This window comes from Bos indicus x Bos taurus, chromosome X, assembly GCF_003369695.1.
Source record: "Bos indicus x Bos taurus breed Angus x Brahman F1 hybrid chromosome X, Bos_hybrid_MaternalHap_v2.0, whole genome shotgun sequence".
NCBI classification, from domain to species: domain Eukaryota; kingdom Metazoa; phylum Chordata; class Mammalia; order Artiodactyla; family Bovidae; genus Bos; species Bos indicus x Bos taurus.
The window spans coordinates 58,920,032-58,933,214 of record NC_040105.1 but is presented as its reverse complement, the minus strand read 5'-3'; the positions used below and the strand labels follow the sequence as shown (position 1 = coordinate 58,933,214).

Sequence of the window (13,183 nt, the reverse complement as noted above, 5' to 3'; positions counted from 1 at the left end):
TATATATGTAAGGGCAGGGGCCTCAAACCCCTGAGCTGTGGATGAGTGCCAGTCTGTGGCCTGTTAGAAACTGGGATACACAACAGGAGGTGAGCAGCAGGTGAGCAATTGAAGCTTCATCTGCCACTGCCCATTGCTTGTTTTACTGCCTAAACCACCCCTCCACCCCCCGCCCAAGAAAAAATTGTCTTCCATTAAACTGGTCCCTGGTGCCAAAAAGGTTGGGGACTGCTGTGTTAGGGAACTGTTAACGAAGACTGCCCAACTTGGCTTGATGACAACCACTTGCCTGAGTAGTCTCACAATGGGAGGTCCCAATAAGAAACATGGTGCTGCCAACAAAAACTAACCAGGAGAATTTGGGAAGGGCCAAAAAGAGCGAGGCCTTCCCAGGTGGCTCAGTGGTAAAGAATCTGCCTGCCAATGCAGGAGACACAGGTTGGATCCCTGGGTCAGGAAGATCCTCTGGAGAAGAAAATGGAAACCCACTCCAGTGGGAGTGGGTTCTTGTCTGGGAAATCCCACGGACAGAGGAGCCTGGTGGGCTACAGACAGTGGGGTTGCAAAGAGTTGGACACAACTGAGCAACTGAGCATGGTAGATTAAAATTAGAGGTTTGGTGTTAGTGGTAAAGAATCTACTGGCCAATGCAGGAGACACAGGTTGGATCCTTGGGTCAGGAAGATGCCCTGGAGGAGGGCATGGCAACCCACTCCAATATTCTTGCCTGGAGAATCCTATGGACAGAGGAGCCTGGCAGGTTACTGTCCATAGGGCTGCAAAGAGTTGGACACTTCTTAGTGACTAAACAACAACAAAAAGATGAAGGAGATGCTAGCCCACAATATTGTCCTACCACTCTCCAAGAGCCCTTCTTGCTAGAATCCACCTGGGCTGATTGATGCACATGCCACCAGGCAGGACCCTGAGTCAGACCAAATATGGGCACAAGCAAGATGATTGGCCAGAGACAACCTGGAAACTAACACTGTCACCATAAAACCCGAGACTGCAAGTCTCGTGGCAGAGCAATTCCCCTGGGTTCTCTTACCTTGCTGCTCTCTGCCCAGGCATCCTTTTCCAACAAGGTCTCTTGCTCTGTCAACACATGTGTCCTCAGACAATTCATTTCTGAGTGTTAGACAAGAGCCCACTTTTGGGCTCTGGAAGGGGTCCCCATCCTGTGGGGATACACAGATACACTTATATATGAAGAGATTTATTATAAGGAATTGGCTACTGCTCTCTGAAAGAGCTGAAGACTCAGGAAAGCTGGTGGGGTAATTTAGTCCAACTCCAAAAGCCTGAGAACTAGGAGCACCAAGGGTGGAGAAGGTTATGTCCAACTCAAGCAATCAGGCAGGAAGGACCGAATTCTTCCTTCCTTCATCATTTTGTTCTATTCAGGTCCTCAGTAGATGGTATGATGCTAATCCACAGTGGAGAGAGCAAACCATTTTAATGAGTTCACCAATTCAAACGTTAACTTCATATGGAAATATCCTCATAGAAACAGTCAGAAATAATGTTTAAGCAAGTATCTGGTCACTCCATGATCCAATCTAGTTGACACTTGAAATTAACCATCACACAATGTCCATAAATTCTTTGATTCTCCTTCCCTTGAGGTGTACAGCCTCTGTCTCCTTTCAGTGATCTGGGGTGGGCTTTTGATTGACTTGTTATCAACAGCATGAGGAGAAAGTGATGCTGCATGTTTGTGAAGCCAGGTCAGAAAAGGTGATGCAGCTTCTACCTTGTTCCCTGGGACACTAACCTCAAAGCCCTGACTCACCGTGAAAAAGATCTGGCCTACCCCGAGGCCACCAGTCTTTGCAGTAGCCCAGGCCACATGGAAAAGACACAGGGCAGAGTTCCATCAACATCTCCAGCTGAAGTCCCAGCCAACAGCCAGCATCAATAGGCAAACCCAAAAATGGAGATGCCTCCCCATGACTCCAATCTTTGGGACTAGACTTTGAGTTACCCTAGGCTAGTCTTCCCAGCTAAGGCCCCAGACATGGTGGAACAAATGGAAATGATTCCCACTATACTCTGTCAGAATTCGTGACCCACAAAATTAGTGGGAAGAATAAAATGGTTACTTAAGCCATTAAGTTTGGGGGTAATTTGTTACTGAGCAATGGTAATCAGGGCTTCCCTGGGTACTCATATGGTAAAGAATCTGACTGCAATGCAGGAGACCCAGGTTCAATACCTGGGTTGGTAAGATCCCCTGGAGAAGGGAATGGCAACCCACTCCAGTATTTTTGCCTGGAGACTTCCATAGACAGAGGGAGCCTGGGAAGTTACAGTCCATGGGGTCACAAAGAGTCGGACATGACTGAGCGACTAACACACAATGGTAACCAGAGCACGTAAGACACGAAGTTTCTTGTGATCAGTTCTCAGGTCTGTCCTTGCACTCTTACAGAATAGGCTCTCGTGCATCTTTTGGCTCTGCAGAAATCTGGAAATGACCTGGAGAAATTTTCCCTTTTGGAGAATCAGAAAGGAGAATTTCTTGATTAAAAGCATCATTTTTAGGAGGTCACTATGTGCATTTGATTCAAGAGGCAAGTATATGACAGCTCAATCCAGGTCATCTGGAAAAGTCCAAATGTTAAGATGACTCACAGACGGGGACAAATTAGTCATCAACCACAGTTTAGTTGCTGACCCTAAATGAATGTTTTACAATTTAATCTTGTTTCTGTGCGGTTTGTGTGTATTTTTACATCAACTAAATATAAAATACAGGTTGGTCCAGTTGTGTTAGACATAAAATATATCAAATGGTCTTAGTTAAATAGTTTTAAAGCTTAGAATTTCTTCTCTATAAGATAACCTCTTTTAGTTAATGTTTCAAGACACACTTGAATGAGCATTGCATAACAGTGTTCAAGAAATTTAAATGAAAGTTCTTTTATCTTCACAGTAGCTAGGATAATTTCTCTTGCTAACAAATAGAAGTGAGGAATTCCACTTGAGGATTTAATTAGAATGTAAGAACTCATTGAATTGAAAGAATTGAAAAATACCATCTCCAACAGATCAAGACTGTAGCTGATGTGAAAGCACTGCCTCTTGAAATTTCAGAGCCAAGCTTTCCTGGGGTTCAATGTGATTGACAGTCTATGGACTGGATGAGTGAAAATATCTACTTTATTACCCAGAATGTCAACCAACAAATACTTTAGGGAAACTGTTAGAGATCATGTGCCAGAAATATCCCTTACAGCTTCCGCCTAATCTCTAAAAAGCTTTGTGGAACAGTCAATTTCACATTCAGGTCTACTGTTTTGTTTTAAACCCTTAAAGTCATCAAGTTTTATTAAATGTGAAATCTGTGTGTTGCAAATAATTTCTTTTCCAGTTTGATTGAAATTTACACAGTTCTAGTGTGGAAATGACTTTGGAAATAGCCTCAAGAATACTGTGGTAAGATGAGCTGAAGAAAGAAAATCTCAAAGAGATATTTCCTATTACTCATGCAGTGGGCACCATTTGCTCCTGAGGTCACAAGGTTGAGAAAAATTAAAAGAGAAACTATTCATTGAAGTCTTAAAGATGGCAGGAATTGTTATTACCAGAGAGAAAACTAAAGCCCTGCCACAGACCACATAATCAGGAAGCACCAGGGCCAAACTTTGAACTTGGGCATCTTTCATTCCCTCTTGGCCCCTTCATGGATCACAGCCTTGTCATGGCAAAGGAGCTTGTATAACCCAATGAAGCTATGAGACATGCCATGCTGGGCCACCCAAGACAGATGGGTCATAGTGGAGAGTTCAGACAAATCATGGTCCACTGGAGGAGGAAATGGCACCTCACTCTAGTATTCTTGCCATGAGAACTCCATGAACAGTATGGAAAGGCAAAAAGAAGATAAGCCCAAACACTACTGAGGAAGAGCAGAGGGCAATTACTAATAACTCCAGAAAGAATGAAGCAGCTGGGCCAAAGCAGAAATGATGCTCAGTTGTGGATGTGTCTGGTGATGAAAGTAAAGTCTGATGCTGTAAAGAACAATATTGCATAGGAATCTGGAATATTAGGTCCTTGAATCAAGGTAAATTGGACATGGTCAAACAGGAGATGGCAGGATTTTCATTCATATCTTAATCAGTGAGCTAAAATGGACAGGAATGAGTGAATTTAATTCAGGTGACCATTATATCTACTACTGTGGGCAAGAATCCCTTAGGATAAATAGAATGGCCCTCATAGTTAACAAAAGAGTCCAAAATGCAGTACTTGGATGCAATCTCAAAAATGACAGAATGATCTCAGTTTGTTTCCAAAGCAAACCATTCAACATCACAGTAATCCTAGTCTATGCCCCAATTGTGATGCCAAAGAGGCTGAAGTTGATTGGTTTTATGAAGATCTACAAGACATTCTAGAACTAACACCAAAAAAAACATGTCTTTTTCACCATACGGGGTTGGAATGCAAAAGCAGGAAGTCAAGAGATACCAAGAATAACAGGCAAATTTGACCTTGGAGTTCAAAATGAAGCAGGGAATAGGCTAACAGAGTTTTGTCAAGAGAACATGCTATTCACAGCATACACTCTTTTCCAACAACCCAAGAGATGACTCTATACATGGACATCACCAGATGGTCAATATCAAAATCGGATTATTTTCTTTGCAGCCAAAGATGGAAAAGCTCTATACAGTCAGTAAAAACAAGACCTGGAGGCTGACTGTGGCTCAGATCATAAGCTCCTTATAGCAAAATTCAGGCTTAAATTGAAGAAAGTAGGGAAAGCCACTAGGCCATCCAGGTCTGACCTAAATCAAATCCCTTATGATTGTACAGTGGAGGTGACAAATAGATTCAAGGGATTAGATCTGGTACAGAGACTACCTGAAGAACTATGGAAAGAGGTTTGTGACATTGTATGGGAGGCAGTGATCAAAACCATCCCAAAGAAAAAGAAATGCAAGAAGATAAAGTGGTTGTCTGAGGAGGCTTTACAAATAGCTGAGAAAAGAAGTGAAAGGCAATGGAGAAAGGGAAAGATATACCCAACTGAATGCAGAGTTACAGAGAATAGCAAGGAGAGATAAGAAGGCCTTATTAAATGAACAATGCAAAGAAATAGAGGAAAACAATAAAATGGGAAAGACCAGAGATCTCTTCAAGAACATTAGAGATATCAAGCGACTATTTCATGCAAGGATGGGCATGATTAAGGACAGAAATGGTAAGGACCTAACAGAAGTAGAAGAGATTAAGCAGAGATGGCAAGAATACACAGAATAACTATACAAGAAAGGTCTTAATCAGCAAGATAACCATGATGGTGTGGTCACTCACCTAGAGCCAGACATCCTGGAGTGTGAAGTCAAGTGGGCCTTCAGTTCAGTTCAGTTCAGTTCAGTAGCTCAGTCATGTCCAACTCTTTGCGACTCCATGAATTGCAGCACGCCAGGCCTCCCTGTCCATCACCAACTCCCGGAGTTCACTCAAACTCACGTCCATCAAGTCAGTGATACCATCCATCCATCTCATCCTCTGTCATCCCCTTCTCCTCCTGCCCCCAGTCCCTCCCAGCATCAGAGTCTTTTCCAATGAGTCAGCTCTTTGTATGAGGTGGCCAAAGTATTGGAGTTTCAGCTTTAGCATCATTCCTTCCAAAGAACACCCAAGGCTGATCTCCTTTAGAATGGACTGGTTGGATCTCTTTGCAGTCCAAGGCACTCTCAAGAGTCTTCTCCAACACTACAGTTCAAAAGCATCGATTCTTTGCTGCTCAGCTTTCTTCACAGTCCAACTCTCACACCCATACATGACCACTGGAAAGACCATAGCCTTGACTAGACAGATCTTTGTTGACAAAGTGGCCTTAGGAAGCATTATTACGAACAAAGCTAGTAGAGGTGATGGAATTACAGCTGAACTCTTTCAAATCCTAAAAGATGATGTTGTTAAAGTGCTACACTCAATATGTCAGCAAATTTGGAAAACTTAGCAGTGGCCACAGGACTGGAAAAGGTCAGTTTTCACTCCAATCCCAAAGAAGGGCAATGCCCAAATATTCAAACTACTGTACAAGTGTGCTCATCTCACATACTAGCAAGGTTATGCTCCAGATTCTTCAAGCTAAGCTTCAGAAGTACATGAACTGAGAATGTCCAGATGGACAAGCTGGGTTTCAAAGAGGCAGAGGAAACAGAGATCAAATTACCAACATTCATTGGATCATGGAGAAAGCAAGTGAGTTCCAGAAAAACATCTACTTCTGCTTCATTGACTATACTAAAGCTTTTGACTGTAAGGATCACATAAAACTGCAGAAAATTCTTAAAGAGATGAGAGTACCAGACCACCTTACCTGTCTCCTGAGAAACCTGTGTGTGAGTCAGGAAGCAACAGTTAGAACCAGACATGGAGGAGTGGACTGCTTCCAAATAGGGAAAGGAGTATGACAGACAAGACTGCATATCGTCACCCTGCGTATTTAACTTATATGCAGAGTACATCATGTGAAACGCCGGGCTGGATGAATCACAAGCTAGAATCAAGATTGCCAGGAGAAATATCCACAACCTCAGATATGCAAATGATAGCACTCTCATGGCAGAAAGTGAAGAGGAACTAAAGATCTTCTTGATGAAGGTGAAAGAGGAGAGTGAAAAAGCTGGCTTGAAACTCAACATTAAAAAAACTAAGGTCATGGCATCTGGTCCCATAACTTCATGGCAAATAAAAAGAGGAAAAGTGGAAGCAGGAAAAGTGGATTTTATTTTCTTGGGCTCCAAAATCACTGCAGATGGTGACTACAGCCATGAAATTAAAAGATACTTGCTCCTTGTAAGGAAAGCTATGACAAACCTTGATGGCATATTAAAAAAAGCACAGACATCACTTTGCCAACAAAGGCCCATCCAGTCAAAGCTATGGTTTTTCCAGCAATCATGTGTGGATGTGAGAGTTGAATCATAAAGAGGCTGAGCACTAAAGAATTGATGCTTTCAAAGTGTAGTGCTGGAGAAGACTCTTAAGAGTCCCCTGGACTTCAAGGAGATCAAACCAGTCAATGCTAAAGGAAATCAACCCTGAATATTCATTGGAAGGACCTATGGTGAAGCTGAAGCTCCAATACTTTCGCCACCTGATGCGAAGAGCCGACTTATTGGAAAAGACCCTGGATCTGGGAAGACGAAAGGCAAAAGAAGTGGGTGGCAGAGGATGAGATGGTCAAATAGCATCAGTGACTCGATGGAAGTACATCTGAGCAAACTCCAGGAAATAGTGGTGCACAGAGGAGCCTGGCATGCTTCAGTCCATGGGGTTGCAAAGAGTCGGACATGACTTAGGAATTGAAAAACAACAACTGCCTGTCAGAGCACAGCTTATGGGGGGGGGGAAATGAGGCCTAGAAAGAATAGGAAACAGTTGAATATAGAAGACTAGTGTGGACAAAATATGTCACCTGTCACATCAGGAAACAAAGGATGTTGCGGCCATCAAGCCATGAGCCTTGCAGCAGCCCCAGACTGTGCACCCAAAGGGGATTCAGGATGGAGAAAAAGAGGATACTAGCCCAAGACAGTTAAGGTACATATGAAAGGAATGATCTCAATGAGCCCAGACTCTTGCCTCTTCCCATACATATGTTGTTGTTCAGTCACTCAGTCGTGTCCAATTCTTTGTGACCCCATGGACTGCAGCATGCCAGGCTTCCTTGTCCATCACCATCTCCTGGAGCTTGCTTAACTCATGTCCACTGAGTCAGTGATGCCATCCAGCCATCTCTTCCTTTGTTGTCCCCTTCTCCTCCTGCCTTCAATCTTTCCCAGCATCAGGGTCTTTTCCAATGAATCAGTTCTTTGCATCAGGTGGCCAAGTATTGGAGCTTCAGCTTCAGCATCAGTCCTTCCAGGGTTGATTTCCTTTAGGATTGACTGGTTTCATCTCCTTGCTGCCCAAGGGACTCTCAAGAGTCTTCTCAGGCACCACAGTTGAAAAGCATCACTTCTTCGGCACTCAGCCTTCTTTATGTCCAACTCTCACATCTGTACTCAAATACTGGATGTCATACCCTGTCCTACCACCCTGCATGGAACAGCCCATCACTCCTTGAGGATCAGAAGAGATGGAACCTTACTTACCAACTTAATATTTTCAAATGTACAGTTTAGTCGTGTTATGTAACCAACTTCTAGGACTTTTTCACCTCACAAAACCAAAGTTCTACATCCATTCATCAACGTCTCCCCAATTTCCCCTCCCCTCAACCCCTGGCAGCCACCATTCTGCCTTCTGTCTCTATAAATCTGACTACTCTAGATACCTCAGAAAAGTGGGATTACACAGTATTTATCTTTTGGTGACTGGCCTATTTCACTTAGCCACTTAGTCCTCAAGGCTATGTCTGCTGTCCGCCTTATAACATGTATTGGAATTTCCTTGTTTTTAAAGGCTAAATACTACTCCATTGTATGAATATATGGCATTTTGTCTAGCCATTCACTTGTTGGTGAACATTTATATTGCTTCCACTTATTCTCACCGCTTTTAAAAATTAGTGTCACCACTGGCTCACGGAAAAGAATAACCCACACTCTCTGACCTGCTTCCTACAGTGCACTGTCACCTGTGTGTCAGAGGCTGACCCTCCTCCCACTTTCTCCTATACCATCCCTCCTGTGTCTCCCTTCCTTTCTTACCCTCACATACATCCCTGCTCCCTCTCAACCGATCCCGGTTCTGGGCCTTTCATTTTATTAATGTATTTTTTTAATTATAGCTGAGATGTAATTGGCCTATGAGTGGGTGCATGCTAAATCACTTCAGTGGTGTTGGACTCTTTGGACCTTTTGCACTGTAGCCCACCAGGTTTCTCCGTCCATGGATTCACCAGGCAAGAATACTGGTGTGAGTTCCTATGCCCTCCTGCAGGGGATCTTCCCAACCCAGGGATTGAAACTGTACCTCTTATATCTCCTGCATTGGCAGGTGCGTTCTTTACCACTAGCACCACCTGAGAAACCCATAATTGGCCTCCCCACCATTGTGCAAATTTTTTTTCCAAAGTCAGTTCCCTTTATTAAATGGTCATTTTTCACAGACCAGAAATACAAAATAAAAGTAGAAATAGGCCCCGGTTAGGAGCTACAGACCTGCCCTCACAGGACCCCTGCCTGCAGCAACTTGTACAGGACAAGCAGCAGATACATCCCAAAGGTCAGGAAGGCAGGAGGCGCGCTGGGATCCGGCCCTGCCCTGCTCCCCACCCAATGTCTCCCCAGATTATAAAGAGCCATCTTCTGAAGCCTCAGAGTGAGACGCCTCCCTTGAGGCCCCAAGGAAGTGCAGGCTAGCAGGAAAGCTTGTTCATATGGTACAGAATCCAAGGACTACATTTCATAGGAGAAAACGGGTACCAAAACACAAGTGTGGAGACTGGGGCTGGGACTGGGCAAGCCCCAGGAGACAGAATCTTCTTCCTCTCTATTCATCAGATCCTGAGGCAGAGTCTTCTGAGCTGGGGAGAGTACTGGCTAGTTCCTCTTCTTCAGTGTCCTCTTCTTTTTGCTCTTGTTCTCTCTGGAAGAGCTCTCGTCACTGGACGCAAACTCTTTGCTCTTGAAGCTCTCGCTCAGCTGCCTTGATGAAGACTTCGATGATGAGCCCCTGGAGGGTATGGATTTCTTCTCCATCTTCACCTTGACTTTCTTCTTCTTGGACTTATCCCTCTTAGAGCACTCTCCCCAGCCCCCTTCATATTCTTTTATGGCTTTTTCATATTCCCTCCTGACATCCTCAGCCTTGTGATCCCACTCTTCTTTCTTCTCCTTGGGCATTCCCTTCCAGATTTCACCAGCCTTCTTGGAGAGATCCATGATACTGATGCCCAGATGGTCTGACTTGATCTTCTCTCAGCTGGCATTGAGCCACAGCATGTAGGCAGACATGGGCCTCTTGAGGGCATTAGGGTCTCTGCCCTTCTTTACCTCCATGGGCTTCTTGCGGCTCTTGCAGTCCTTGGCCATTTTGGCCTTTTTAAGCTGCTTCCGTTTCTTCTCTGCCTGGTCACTGTCACCCTCTATTACTGGAGGAGCTGGCAGAGGCGTTGCTGTCAAACTCCTCTGCCACGTCTTCCTCCTCTTCACCTGGGTTGAATGACTCATCACTCTCTTCTCTGGAGTCATCGTTGCTGTCATTGGCATTCTCCTCCCGGATCTTGCCCTCCTCCTTCATCCACTCCAAGTAGGCATCATGCTGGTCTTCCTCCAAGTCAGCATATTCATCGTAGCTGGGGTTCATGCCCTCTTTCAATCCTTGGTTTTTGATGCTGAGTTTCTTGGCGTTGACAAAGTCGAACAGCTTTCCATACTCTTCCCTCTCAATGCTGCTGAAAGTATACTGGGTGCCCTGCTTGGTCTCAATTTCAAAGTCAAAGGAATGCGTCGTGGTGGTACCATGGGCAAAGTTGACAAAGGAGATCTCGTCGAAGCAGGTGTGCATGGGCAGCCTGTGGATGTAGATAAAGCCCCGCTCCAGGGGGTACAACAGCCCTGAGCTGGCCTTGTAGGAGCAGGTGATGCACTGGGCCCCCAAGTGCCCTTAGAAGTTGTCGGGGACTGTGATCTTGTGGTTCACCAGCACTTTCATGACCTGGCTGACCATCTCATAGAGGGATCCCAACATGTTCTTGGTGAGCTGCCCCTCGAAGGGCTTCTCCACTTCCTCCTCGTTCATGCTGAGCATCAAGGAGAAGTCCTCATCCTTGGAGAAGAGGAGGATGAGGAAGTGGTAGCGGGTCTGGCCCTGCTTGATGGGGGGGTCCGGGCTGATCACAAAGAACATCTGGCGCTGGTCCTTGTGGGCAGCAGGAAGAGACGCAGCACCATGGTGTAGGGGATCTTGTAGTCGAAGATCTTGTGTGCAGGTGCAGGGAGGTGGGGTAGATGCGGATGTTACAGTGGCCTCAGGGAGTCAGACACTGCAGCTCCCGGAAGATGCAGATGGCGTCTCTGGTGGCCTGCATCACGTCCGCCTTTGACAGTACATTCTGGGAGAAGGCCTCGTCGGGGTCCACACTGTCTTCCTGGGTGGGCGGCACCTAGAAGCACACCTCCATGAGAGAGACCTCCGTGTCATCATTCTGGTGGAATTCCAGTGTCACCCCATTCTTGCCTGTGGTGTACTGGGACACATTGCTGAGAAGGATCTCGAAGACTGGCTGGTCTTCAATGTCGAGGGAAAGCAGCTGCCCACAAAACTTCACGGTTCCCCAGTTCCAACCCTTCACACATAGGTCCTTCTCCATTAGCTCCAGGCAATAGTGAGTTTTTAAGAAATCAGAGAGTTTCTCAAATTCCGATTCTCCAAAGCCATCATACTTGTAGACATGGCCATTCCTCATGAGCAGTTTAAGCCCATGGCCCAGAGCTACCCAGGGCCAGATGCCTTCTGTCAACTCCCCGGCCTGGATGTTGTCCACATTGCCCGTCTTACTGTTCTTAAAGTTGATGCCCTGGCGGTTCAACCTCAGCCGACTGTCATTCATGGAGCCTTTCACCTCCTGATACACATCATTGAACTCGAGGGTTTCTGCCATGCTGACCTAGCCTTGTTGGTGCCCGCCAAAACTCCTGGGTGGGCACGCAGTTGCAAGGCGCACTGGGGATCTCCTCGAGCTGGAGCCTCGCAGCCACCAGCACCCAAACATTGGGAGCCCGGGGGGCGGGGTGCATGGCAGGCAGGCAGGGGATGGTCCAGGTCACTGGGCAGGCTCTTCCTGCGTATGCAGCCCCACGTCCCGCCACCCATTGTGCAAATTTCAGGTGACAATGTGTCTGTTTGATACACTTACATATTGCAATATGATTACCACTATAGCGTTAGCAAACACCTCTATCATGTCACATAATTGTCATTTCTATTTATGGTGAGGAAAATTAAGATCTAGTTTCTTAAAAGGGAGCTCTGGTATACTGGTGGGAAGGTAAATTGATGAAGCCACTTTGGAAAACAGTATGGAGATATCCAAAAAACTACCATATGATCCAGTAATTCCACTTCTGGGTATATATCTAAAGAAAATGAATATGCTAATTCAAAATGATACAATATGATTTAGCAGCTCCATTTCTGAGTATTTTTCTGAAGGAAAAAAAACACTAATTTAAAAACATACATGTATAAAATAAACAAGGTCCTACTGTATAGCAAAGGGAACTATATGCAGTATTCTGAAATTAACCATAATGGAAAAGAACATGAAAAAGAGTATAACTGAATCACTTTGCTGTATACCAAAAACTAAAACAACATTGGAAAGCAGCTATACATCAATAAAAATAAGAAGATAATGCACCCCTAAAAGAGAAAAGATACATGCACCCCAATGTTCATAGTAGCAATATTTGCAATGGCCAAGATGTGGAAACAACCCAAATGTTCAACAACAAATGAATGGATAAAGATGTGGCATATGTTGTATATGTGTAGTGGAATACTACTCAGGCATAAAAAAGAATGAATTTTTGCCATCTGCAACAACATGGGTGGATCTGGAGGGTATTATGCTCAGTAAAATAAATCAGACAAAAGAAAATACCGTATGTTGTCACTTGTATATGGAATCTAAAAAATAAAGCAAGTGAATGGATATAACAAAACACAAATAGACTCACAGATATAGAAAACAAACTAGTGGTTACCAGTGGGGAGAGTGAAGAGGGAGGAGCAAAATAGGAGTAAGGGACTAAGAGATACAAACTAGTATGTGTAAAATAAACAAGCAGGACTTCCCTGGTGGTCCAGTGGTTAAGAATCTGCCTGCCAATGCAAGGAACACCAGTTTGATTCCTGCTCCTGGAAGATTCCACATGTCACAGAGCAACTATGCCTGGGCACACAGCTACTGAGGCCATGCTACAGAGACTACTCCACGACAAGAGAAGCCACAGCAATGAGAAGCCTGCACACTATAACTAGAGAGTAGCCCCTGCTTGCTGCAGTTGGAGAAAACCTGAGTTCAGCAATGAAGACTCAGAGCAGCCAAAAATAAATAAATGAATAAATGCAAAAAAACAAATATACTCATTAAAAAATGCATAAAAAATTAAGTTATGAGGATATATTGTGTAACACAGAATATAGCCAATATTTTATAACTTAAAATAAGCTATAAAAATTTTGAATCATTATGTTGTAT

At 44.5% G+C, this 13,183-nt stretch overlaps 1 pseudogene; it reads right to left on the bottom strand.

Annotated features, from left to right (window-relative positions):
- Positions 1-9,468: 9,468 nt before the first annotated feature.
- On the bottom strand, positions 9,469-11,581 carry LOC113887444 (annotated as a pseudogene).
- Between the last annotated feature and the right edge of the window lie 1,602 nt (positions 11,582-13,183).